This window comes from Lycorma delicatula, chromosome 1 (assembly GCF_047948215.1).
Source record: "Lycorma delicatula isolate Av1 chromosome 1, ASM4794821v1, whole genome shotgun sequence".
NCBI lineage: Eukaryota > Metazoa > Arthropoda > Insecta > Hemiptera > Fulgoridae > Lycorma > Lycorma delicatula.
In genome coordinates, this window is record NC_134455.1 from 1,248,331 (window position 1) to 1,260,457 (window position 12,127).

The window sequence follows — 12,127 nt, forward strand, 5'->3', positions numbered from 1 at the left end:
GGGCCTTGAGGGAAAGGGAGAAAAAAACTTTCAGATGGTTAATTTCTTGAAAAAACTATCGGAACAATTAAAACCATTTATTGTATATAAATATATATCTTCAGCTGATAATTTTTTATACAGATAAGATTATCTGTTTTGGATTTTTAATTTTTATCGGCTAACAAAGTTAATTTATGGCAAGCCCAGACAAAGCTTCTTTTAAACTATATTTTTGAGGTTTTTCAGCAGTTTTCTTTGAAACTACCAAAGATACAGTTCAAAAATCTGTTTAATTTTTCAGGTCTAATATATATAAAAAAAAAATTCCCTCTTTATTTTGGGTCCTAAGAATTTCAGTATGGTTCGTTTTACTCTTGGAACAGAAATTAGGGTGAAATATTTCAGAAGCCGTAATTCAAAAACAAAGCGGTTCCGGAAATTTATATATAATTAAATAAATATATATATATATATAATCTTTCATAAAATTTTTCAAATATTAAATGTTCCAAATCAAATCACTCCGTACATACTATGCTCCAATATATTTATCTAATGCATAATCTATATATATATATATATATATATATATATATATATATATGTATATATTAATGTTTTAAAGACAATTTAAGTACATCATAATAACGAAGTAGTATCAGATCTTGAAGGTTAAGTTTATTAGAGCATCTGTAATTGATAGCTAGTGCTCACAGATATATAAAACAATATGTTTTATCGATGAAGAGTCCCAATACAAAAGACTAAAACAGCATAAGATTGTTTACTTTAAAAATAAATGAAATATTTATAATATAATTATAAATAATTATAATTATATTTATAATTATAAATATTTCGTTTCAATCTCATAAATTAATATTATACATCTTACTGCATTAACGGAATTAGGCTGTTTTTTGTTTTTTATCCAAAAGATACATTTTAACTCTACTGTTAATATTACGATGTTTAGAATATGAAACTTTAATCATGTTGGCGATGGTTTATCTATATAAATCAGCAGTCCACATCTATGTACAACAACAAAATAAAACCGCTTCCAATGATTTCTTCTGTTAAAAATTTAATTTTCTGAAGAAGAAAGATTTCAAACTGTACGTGCTATCTCTTCATATTACCAAAATAATTTTAAGAAATTGTGAGGAACGTTGATTTTAGATGGATTATCAGAACGACTCGATTTCAATCTACATTACAAACATATACAAAGAGAAGAGAAAAAAAGAAAAGTTGAAAGATTAAAAACGGAGTCATTGACAGGAAAAAAAGACGATCTAAATTAAAAAGATCAAATAATTGTGTCTTTAAATACCAAATAATAATCACCTGGTTTTGTTACAGTCCTGAAAGCGATTCAGCTTCTATTTCAGAGGAACCAAAAATGGTTGTTGAACAATTAAAAGTGAAAACATTATTAAATATATTTTTTATTGCACATTATTAAATACGCACGATCATTTGATACTTAAAGTAATATACAAAATTAACATTTTGTTTATTTCAATGTATTGATTTTTAATCTTTATTATTTTTTTCATAATGTATTTATTGTATGTTGTCGAACAAATTTATGAAAAAGGGGAATTACCGTCAGACTTCAAAAAAAGTATTATAGTCATGATACCAAAGAAAGCAGGGGCAGACAAATGTGAAGAATACAGAACAATTAGTTTAACTAGTCATGCATCAAAAATCTTAACTAGAGTTCTATACAGAAGAATTGAGAGGAGAGTGGAAGAAGTGTTAGGAGAAGACCGATTTGGTTTCAGGAAAAGTATAGCGACAAGGGAAGCAATTTTACGCATCAGATTAATAGTAGAAGGAAGATTAAAGAAAAACAAACCGACATACTTGGCGTTTATAGACCTAGAAAAGACATTCGATAACGTAGACTGGAATAAAATGTTCAGTATTTTAAAAAAATTAGGGTTCAAATACAGAGATAGAAGAACAATTGCTAATATGTACAGGAACCAAACAGCAACAGTAACAATTGAAGAACATAAGAAAGGGAGTCCGATAAGGATGTTCCCTATCTCCGTTACTTTTTAATCTTTAAGTGGAACGAGCAGTTAATGATGTTAAAGAACAATTTAGATTCGGAGTAACAGTACAAGGTGAAAAGATAAAGATGCTACGATTTGCTGATGATATAGTAATTCTAGCCGAGAGTAAAAAGGATTTAGTAGAAACAATGAACGGTATAAATGAAGTCCTACGCAAGAACTATCGCGTGAAAATAAACAAGAACAAAACAAAAGTAATGAAATGTAGTAGAAATAACAAAGATGGACCGCTGAATGTGAAAATAGGAGGAGAAAAGATTATGGAGGTAGAAGAATTTTATTATTTTGGAAGTAGAATTACTAAAGATGGACGAAGCAGGAGCGATATAAAATGCCGAATAGCACAAGCTAAACGAGCCTTCTTTAAGAAATGTAATTTGTTTACATCAAAAATTAATTTAAATGTCAGGAAAAGATTTTTGAAAGTGTATGTTTGTAGTGTCGCTTTATATGGAAGTGAAACTTGGACGATCGGAGTATCTGAGAAGAAAAGATCAGAAGCTTTTGAAATGCGGTGCTATAGGAGAATGTTAAAAATCAGACGGGTGGATAAAGTGACAAATCAAGAGGTATTGCGGCAAATAGATGAAGAAAGAAGCATTTGGAAAAATATAGTTAAAAGAAGAGACAGACTTATATGCCACATACTAAGGCATCCTGGAATAGCCGCTTTAATATTGGAAGGACAGGTAGAAGGGAAAAATTGTGTAGGCAGGCCACGTTTGGAATATGTAAAACAAATTGTTAGGGATGTAGGATGTAGAGGGTATACTGAAATGAAACGACTAGCACTAGATAGGGAATCTTGGAGAGCTGCATCAAACCAGTCAAATGACTGAAGAAAAAAAAAATCGAACAAATGTCCAAATGTAACTATGAGTAGATGTAACAAAAAAAGGAGTTAATCAAATACTTCAAGACTATTAAATTAATTTAGGGATATTTATTTAAGAATCGGTTCATTTTGCGTTCTAATTCTGCTTGAAGTTATGAACGTACAGGGGGTAATGGTTTCTAAAATATTGTACGTTATCAGAGCTCGCTTAAATGTACTAGAAAGTACGTAATACATACGTAAGTCTATTTAAGCATAGGTAGTCGTTCTACGCTTAGACCGATGGCTTAGTAGAAAGAGAACCCTATACAATTAACGAATTTAATTTAACCACAAATATCAACAATTTCGACAACAAACAAATATCACTCGATAGCAAATAAATACTATACATTTCAATTCTCAAACCTGCCTTGACATAGAGAGACTCTGGGTTATATTAAGTCATAGAAATATTCAAGTCCGGTCAAAGGGATTTTATAGTCCAGTCAAAAATTCCTTGAATCACCTCAAAAATCCTGATAAATACCGGTCAACTTAATACACAAAGTTATGAACTCTTCCATTAACGATAAAGAAATAAAACACTATAGGATCATGCATGAGAGAAAAAAACGACACAAAAATCCACAAGATATTTACCTCCTTGAAAAGAGTGAAACACCTGGACTAAACTTCAATACCCTGTCGATTTATTTTAAAACTTTCGCAACTCATTAATATATAAACGTTTAGTAGGAATATCAATTGGCATCTTCATTAAAAAATGAAGTGCACAACACAACTATTTATTGTTCTATGAACGGATAAATAGTTAAATTAAAATATAGTGAAATTACAACATATTTCAAAGTTATATACAAAAGTAAAAAAGTAAAGAAGTTATATCCCTGAAGTAAAAAAAAATATACACCAGTAGGTCTTGATAAGACTTACATAAATAACAACCGACTTATATTGCTTAATTAAAGTATAAAAATACAATTTTATAAGAAACAAGAAATAATAATTATACTGTATAAAAGAATTAATAAACTGACCTTGACTAGAATTTAGTTATGCTGAACGATATTAAATCTTTTCTTAAACGTTGAACAAATTGTTAACCACGATTTCAATTTTTAATGTTAAATCACTGCGACAACGAATTTTTATCACTACATTAAATAACCTTTTTACTAGACTACTATTTTTATTTTATTTTACGCATAGATTAACGTAGATTACCTGTTCACACTTAATACTTTTTTTGCACATAAGTTAAAATTAAAAATATATTAAATAACATTAAAGAATGAATGTTAAAAAGTAAACATATCAGAATGAAAGTCCAAGATCATGTACTGCCAAATGTGTAAATGTACACTAACGGATATTATATAGATACAAAACAACTCTAGACCACAAGCAGCATATATTTTTAGTGGGGGATTTATATGTACATAGTCTAAGGATTGGAGTAGGGGAAATAAGCGGTTTGCCTTTATTTCTCCTCGAGTTCATAACAGTTACTGTTAATCGTATTACTATTTACAAACACGCGCACGCGCACACACAAACATTCCCATAACAAGTTCAATCTAAATGATAACAGTTTACTTGGAAGCGCGCATCACAATATTTAACGACAATTCTTCATGTATTTTTTAAACAAGCTCTTTTCGAATAACCTAGGAAAGCTAAATAATTACCACAAGACTTTCTTTCTTTTTTTTTTTGTCTTCAGTCATTTGACTGGTTTGATGCAGTTCTCCAAGATTCCCTATCTAGTGCTAGTCGTTTCATTTCAGTATACCCTCTACATCCTACATCCCTAACAATTTGTTTTACATATTCCAAACGTGGCCTGCCTACACAATTTTTCCCTTCTACCTGTCCTTCCAATATTCCAGGATGCCTTAGTATGTGGCCTATAAGTCTGTCTCTTCTTTTAACTATATTTTTCCAAACGCTTCTTTCTTCATCTATTTGCCGCAATACCTCTTCATTTGTCACTTTATCCACCCGTCTGATTTTTAACATTCTCCTATAGCACCGCATTTCTAAAGCTTCTAATCTTTTCTTCTCAGATACTCCGATCGTCCAAGTTTCACTTCCATATAAAGCGACACTCCAAACATAACGACACTTTCAAAAATCTTTTCCTGACATTTAAATAATTTTTGATGTAAACAAATTACATTTATTACTGAAGGCTCGTTTAGCTTGTGCTATTCGGCATTTTATATCGCCCCTGCTTCGTCCATCTTTAGTAATTCTACTTCCCAAATAACAAAATTCTTCTACCTCCATAATCTTTCCTCCTCCTATTTTCACTACTGTTATTTCTACTACATTTCATTACTTTTGTTTTCTTCTTGTTTATTTTCACGCGATAGTTCTTGCGTAGGACATCATCTATGCCGTTCATTGTTTCTTCCAAATCCTTTTTACTCTCGGCTAGAATTACTATATCATCAGCAAATCGTAGCGTCTTTATCTTTTCACCTTGTACTGTTACTGCGAATCTAAATTGTTCTTTAACATCATTAACTGCTAGTTCCATGTAAAGATTAAAAAGTAACGGATATAGGGAACATTCTTGTCGGACTCCATTTCTTATTACGGCTTCTTTCTTATGTTCTTCAACTGTTACTGTTGCTGTTTGGTTCCTGTACATGTTAGCAATTGTTCTTCTATCTCTGTATTTGAACCCTAATTTTTTTAAAATGCTGAACATTTTATTACAGTCTAAGTTATCGAATGCCTTTTCTAGGTCTATAAACGCCAAGTATGTAGATTTGTTTTTCTTTAATCTTCCTTCTACTATTAATCTCAGGCCTAAAATTACTTCCCTTGTCCCTATACTCTTCCTGAAACCAAATCGGCCTTCTCCTAACACTTCTTCCACTCTCCTCTCAACTCTTCTGTATAGAATTCTAGTTAAGATTTTTGATGCACGACTAGTTAAAGTAATTGTTCTGTATTCTTCACATTTATCTGCCCCTGCTTTCTTTGGTATCATACATATAATCAAATGCATAAAAAATTCTACATTTAGTACAGCTCATGAACTAAGTATTGCCTAAGTGTTAATATAACTATCATCTTGTTTTCTTATGTATTAAACGTCATAGAGATATAAAAATTAGGAATATTCAAAAGCTTTATTTGGTATTATATTAATTAAAGGTTAATGTTTATTTTATTCTGCATGTCGATCAGAAGAAATTAGAATTTTTAAATTCTTTTTATTAAAAAGATAACAGCAAAATTTAAAAAAAAGAATGTCTGCTTTCCATTTATTATTTTCTAGTACCATATAAATTTAGATAGCTCCTTTTTTAATGGAATCACAAATTATTGCGAAAAAAACTTGTCAAAATTTTAAACGTTAAAAATAATACTGATAAAATTTCAGAAAAAAAATTGTATTTCTAATCAATTAATTTGAAGAGGTTTAAAGTTTAAATTACTTAACCTTTGAATACTTTCATAAGCTTACACTTGTTCTAATCTTTGATTATTACAAAAAAAAGCACGTTTTATAATTTTTAAAAAGTAATGTCAGATTTCCTTTTTCATCCTGCTGAATCTGCTTAATTTAAGACCCAATATTTCAACAACTGCTAACGCTAAAAATAGAAACTTTATTAAATTAAAACTAAAACCAAAATTAAAACTTTATTAAATCAATTCTTAATAAAGTGTATAAAATAATTACTTTTATTTCATCGATGTTTTTACAGAAGAAGTCCATTAGTCCGGCATCCAACAGTCCGGAATGCCCGATAGTCCGGCATCGCTCCGGAAAATTGTAAAAATTTTGGTTTTCTACAAAAGTGTGTCTTTAAAGCAAATAAAAATGCTCGAGAGCTATTCGGAAGTTTTCGGGGTAGTTCGGGATCATCCGGAAGCGCTCGGTATTGTTCGGAAACAATTAGCGGCCGGCTAGTCTCAGCTGTCACAACAAATTCAGGCGCAGTGCAGCTCCGTTAATCAATCACGAAGCGTCTTCGCCATTTTTTTGTGCGTTGTTGTTTTGTGTCCTTTCACATCGCAGTAAACGTAACTTTGGAAACTGTTTATAAAATAAGTGATTTTCGTTCTAACTGTACAGCGACCATGTTTTCAAAATCTAAGCCTTCGAGTTCAAAAGGAGAGAAACGAAAACACGTAACACTGACTCTCTGTCAGAAACTAGAAATCATCAAACGGCGAGAATAGAAATGTTTTAATGAATGAGTTTAATATTGGCTCATCGACTATTTATGACATTAAAAAACAAAAAGATGAACTAATGAAGTTTGCTTCTCGATCGGTAACAACTGAAAAATTGGCTTTTAGACAAACATTAAAAAACCAAAACTGGAACAGCTAGATAGTGTATTGTTCAAATGGTTTAGTGCAGTAACGTTCTGAAGGAAAGCCGGTAACAGATGCCGAAACGGAAGAAAAGGAAAAAATCAGCTGGGCAGAAGCTGCAGAATCACTAAATAATTTTATCTCTTTTGCTGAGGCTAGTACTAGCTACAGTGTTTCAGAAATTATTGATTTCCATATCATTAGAAATAAATTTTATACTAAACGCCAAAAGTCAAGAAAACAAAAAGACATTCGTGACTTTTTTAAATCTAAGTGAAATATGTTTTACAGTACGTGTACATACATTATATGAAATGTAAAATAAACTTTGTTGTATGTATTTGCATACTGTATTTGTAGTTTAATTATTAACCTAATTGTTCTTATAATTACCGCCCGATAGACCGGAATTTTCGGTAGTCCGGCACCGAGCCGGTCCCGAACATGCCGGATTATCGGACTTTAGTGTATTTTATTTTTATTTTTAAACCGACTAAAAAGATTCTTTAACTACTCTTACTTTTTACGATACGTTTATTAAGGAGAACCTTAGAGAAATATTAACTAAATCTAATGTGTTATACGATTTTTTTATTTTTAATCTCATGAAAACTTAATCCAGAGAAGAACATGTTTTATGAACAAGACATTGAGGAATATCGGCCGCTTTTTAAATTTTTTAAACATGTTTATGAAGTAAACTGTAATAATATGAAATTTTTTAATGATTTACTTAGTAATAAATATATTTTTGGATATATTTGGAATTAAATTTGAAGTATTTTAATTTGTAAAAAGAAAGAGAGAAGATAACAATAATAATAAAAAAAACTGATAACGGCATATTCATTTTAATTTTTTGTTGTATATCTTCAAAACCATGGAGAACATAAAAATAGTTATTCCTAGTAATACAGTATCTCGCTAAACAATAACAGCATCCAGCTCTCTTAAGAAAACATAAAAAATAAGAAAATAGTTGAAAATTAAACTAAAAAATTCCTATCGCAATTTCTAGTCCTTCTTGGTCAACAAAAATGAGTACAAAACTTTATTTCTTTGTTATATAACGAAAAATTACAGCAATCAGAACATTCGACGATAGTAGAATCAAAAATGAATAATGCACAATATCCACAGTTCTTCAATTTGTTGCTTTACACTATCTTTTTCAGAGTTTCTTATGGCTGCAGAATATGTGAAGTGGCACTAATCAGTCACTTTCTCTAATAATAATGAATATTATTATTGAGTTAATTCCTACGGCGAACGGAAATAAAAATTTATTTGCATTGTTAGAAAGAAGCAGTGCAGGTGAGGAAGCGATTGATAGATTATACAAACTGGTGTGTAATATTTATGAAAAAGGGGAATTTCTGTCAGACTTCAAAAAAAGTGTTATAGTAATGATACCAAAGAAAGCAGGGGCAGATAAATGTGAAGAATACAGAACAATTAGTTTAACTAGTCGTCCATCAAAAATCTTAACTAGAATTCTATACAGAAGAATTGAGAGGAGAGTGGAGGAAGTGTTAGGAGAAGACCGATTATGGTTTCAGGAAAAGTATAGGGACAAGGGAAGCAATTTTAGGCCTCAGATTAATAGTAGAAGGAAGATTAAAGAAAAACAAACCGACATACTTGGCGTTTATAGACCTAGAAAAGGCATTCGATAACTTAGACTGCAATAAAATGTTCAGCATTTTAAAAAACTTAGGGTTCAAATACAGAGATAGAAGAACAATTGCTAACATGTACAGGAACCAAACAGCAACAGTAACAGTTGAAGAACATAAGAAAGAAGCCGTAATAAGAAATGGAGTCCGACAAGGATGTTCCCTATATCCGTTACTTTTTAATCTTTACATGGAACTAGCAGTTAATGATGTTAAAGAACAATTTAGATTCGGAGTAACAGTACAAGGTGAAAAGATAATGACGCTACGATTTGCTGATGATATAGTGATTCTAGCCGAGAGTAAAAGGGATTTAGAAGAAACAATGAACGGCATAGATGAAGTCCTACGCAAGAACTATCGCGTGAAAATAAACAAGAAGAAAGCAAAAGTAATGAAATGTAGTAGAAATAACAAAGATGGACCGCTGAATGTGAAAATAGGAGGAGAAAAGATTATGGAGGTAGAAGAATTTTGTTATTTGGGAAGTAGAATTACTAAAGATGGACGAAGCAGGGACGATATAAAATGCCGAAACAGTAGGTTTTTGAGATACCTTCCGGAACACGAAGGAAAGTTTCTTTATCTGTGCGCTGGTCCGAACAACTCAAACTTTACTTGATCGTATTGTCCTCAACACATTTCTGGTGCACTATACAGAGTCATTCACGGGAACCGGATATTTTTTAAATAATCATAAATAATTGAATATTTACTTTACAAAAGTTTTATCGGTACTGAAACACTTGTTAAATCAAAGCATTTGTTACTTACTCGTGAACGAAAAATTATGTCCGACAAGTGATGTCCATTTTGGGCAATACATTGTTGTAGCCTTTCACGGTAACCGGCCTCAATTCTTTGCAGCATGTCTACATCAATCTGGGTGACGTGATAACGAATTGCGATCTTTAGGTCATCCAAAGTACGCGGTTTATTGCCGTACACACGCGATTTCAGAAACCCCCACAGAAAAAAATCACAACTACTCAAGTCGGGGGACCGAGGGGGCCAAGGAATGTCGCCGAATCTGGAAACGATCCGTCCCAGAAACAAGTTACAGAGAACAGCCATCGTTGCCCTCGCTGTGTGCGCTGTAGCTCCATCCTGCTGTAATAACACGTTTTGAAAATAGATTCCCCGGTTTTGTAACTCGGGGATGAAAAACGTATTCAACATCGCAATGTGACGATCAGCTTTTACAGTTACGGCAGCGTCATTTTCTTCAAAAAAATATGGTCCAATAACACCGACCTTTCCTATTGCACACCAGACAGTCAGTCACCTTTGGGCTATTAAGTGGTCTCTCGTGAAGCTGATGCGGGTTTCTTTCTGCCCGATACCGGCAATTCTGTTTGTTGACGAAGCCATTCGGATGAAAATGGGCTTCGTCACTCATTAACGATAACAAATTTTCATTTTCTTCAAAAACGGTATGCATTTGTCGACAAAATTGTAATCGCTGCGTGAAATCTTGTTCGTTTAACTGCTGGACGACGGCTATCTTGTAAGGATGGAAATGCAGGTCTGTATGCAGAATTCGTCTTACCGTACTTGTGCTCATTTGAAGCGCTGCTGAATGCCTCTGAATAGAGCGGCGTGGGCTTCTGACAATGGCTTCCCTTACTCGTTCGATGTTCTCCGGAGTGCTAGCGGTTCGTCGAGGACCCGGTGGTTTTTTCTTCAATATTGAACCGCTTGTTCGAAGGTTGTTTACCCGTCGCAATATTGTGTTACGAGAAGGGACGCTTGCATTACGATGGATATTAAACTGACGACGGAAATCTCGCTGAACAGCAGTTACGGATTCGTCATTTCGCACAAAACTGTCATACGCGTACAGGCGTTGGTCTAGCGTCCACGACTCCATCTCAACGACTAAAATGTAAATGCTATGAACAAAGGAAACTTCAGACACCAGCCACGCGCCCCTCCCACCGCGAACGCCCGAGTACAACTCACTTCAAAAATATCCGGTTCCCGTGAATGACCCTATATTATCAGATTTACGGACATATTACGATATCATACATATTAACCGGATACAGTTACATTTATTGTAACGTGAATAATTATTTAAAATGTCAATGATCCTAACACAGAAGTTTATCTGAATCCCATCGAATCGACGCGGTTGAGCGTCGTGATGAAGGGAATGTAAAACAAACCGCAAAATCTAAAATTCATATATTTATAATTATACATAGCGAAAAGGTATTCTGAGGCAAATATTTATGAAGGTATATTTATTCAGATGATTCTCAAATTTTCGAACAGATTACAGAGTACAGAATTTGGTACCGATTTCTTTGTGTAGTGTAAATAAAATGTAAAAACGTAAAATAAAATGTTTGTTGTAAAATTGTTTTTTATACACATAAACAGAGAATAATACTATATATAAAACTATGAAGGGTGGATGCATATCGTTACAGAACATAAAGAAAGTTAATTATGATTTGCCCGACTCATGGAGGAATAACGAAAATCTACGTACATAGATTCAGCGTAAAATTTTCTTTCATTTAAAAAATAAAATTAAAAAAAAATATTTTTAATTAGAAAACCTCTACATTTTGTATTTTTAAGAATATCTGGATAAATTTTAGAAATAAACCTATGCTATTGCTTCTTTAAAATATCGATAATACATTCCAGCACGAAGTGATTATTTAGAACTGTCATAAATAAAAAAAATTAATCAATATTAACAAAATATTTCATTAAAAAAGATGACGAAATTTTGTATAGGATGTGACTTTATTTATTTTAAAGGCACATTGTATTTTATCTTCGTATATTATCTCCACGCGTTGATTATAGTCTTGTGTGCTTAAATTTATCTAAACTGCTTTATCTGGCTGATCTTATCGTGTTAATTACAATAACGATTTATAGTTCTTAATAATATACTCATCTAAAATAAAGAACTTCCTCGTCATTGTTGCGAAATAAAAAATATTGAAGTAAAAAAAAGTGTGTGTGTTTTATACAAGAATTATAAATGTGTGTATGTATTTTGTACACAGGATGTATTTGAGTAAAAAGGATTTAGAAACAATGAACGGCATAGATGAAGTCCTACGCAAGAACTATCGCATGAAAATAAACAAATACAAAACAAAAGTAATGAAATGTATTAAAAATAACAAAGATGGCCTGCTGAATGTGAAAATAGAAGGAGAAAAGATTATGGAGGT

At 32.0% G+C, this 12,127-nt stretch overlaps 1 protein-coding gene across 4 annotated transcripts in view; it reads right to left on the reverse strand.

Annotated features, from left to right (window-relative positions):
• The window catches only part of Mvl (solute carrier family member malvolio), a 188,118-nt gene extending 183,824 nt beyond the window's left edge, over window positions 1-4,294 (reverse strand). For 2 of the 4 annotated variants that reach the window (XM_075354885.1, XM_075354680.1), the window contains exon 1: window positions 3,948-4,293. The gene's annotated coding sequence lies outside the window, so the exon portion shown is untranslated. Of the gene's footprint in view, window positions 1-3,947 lie in introns of all 4 variants that reach the window. The other 2 variants (XM_075354613.1, XM_075354747.1) reach the window with 2 other exon arrangements.
• Window positions 4,295-12,127: the final 7,833 nt, after the last annotated feature.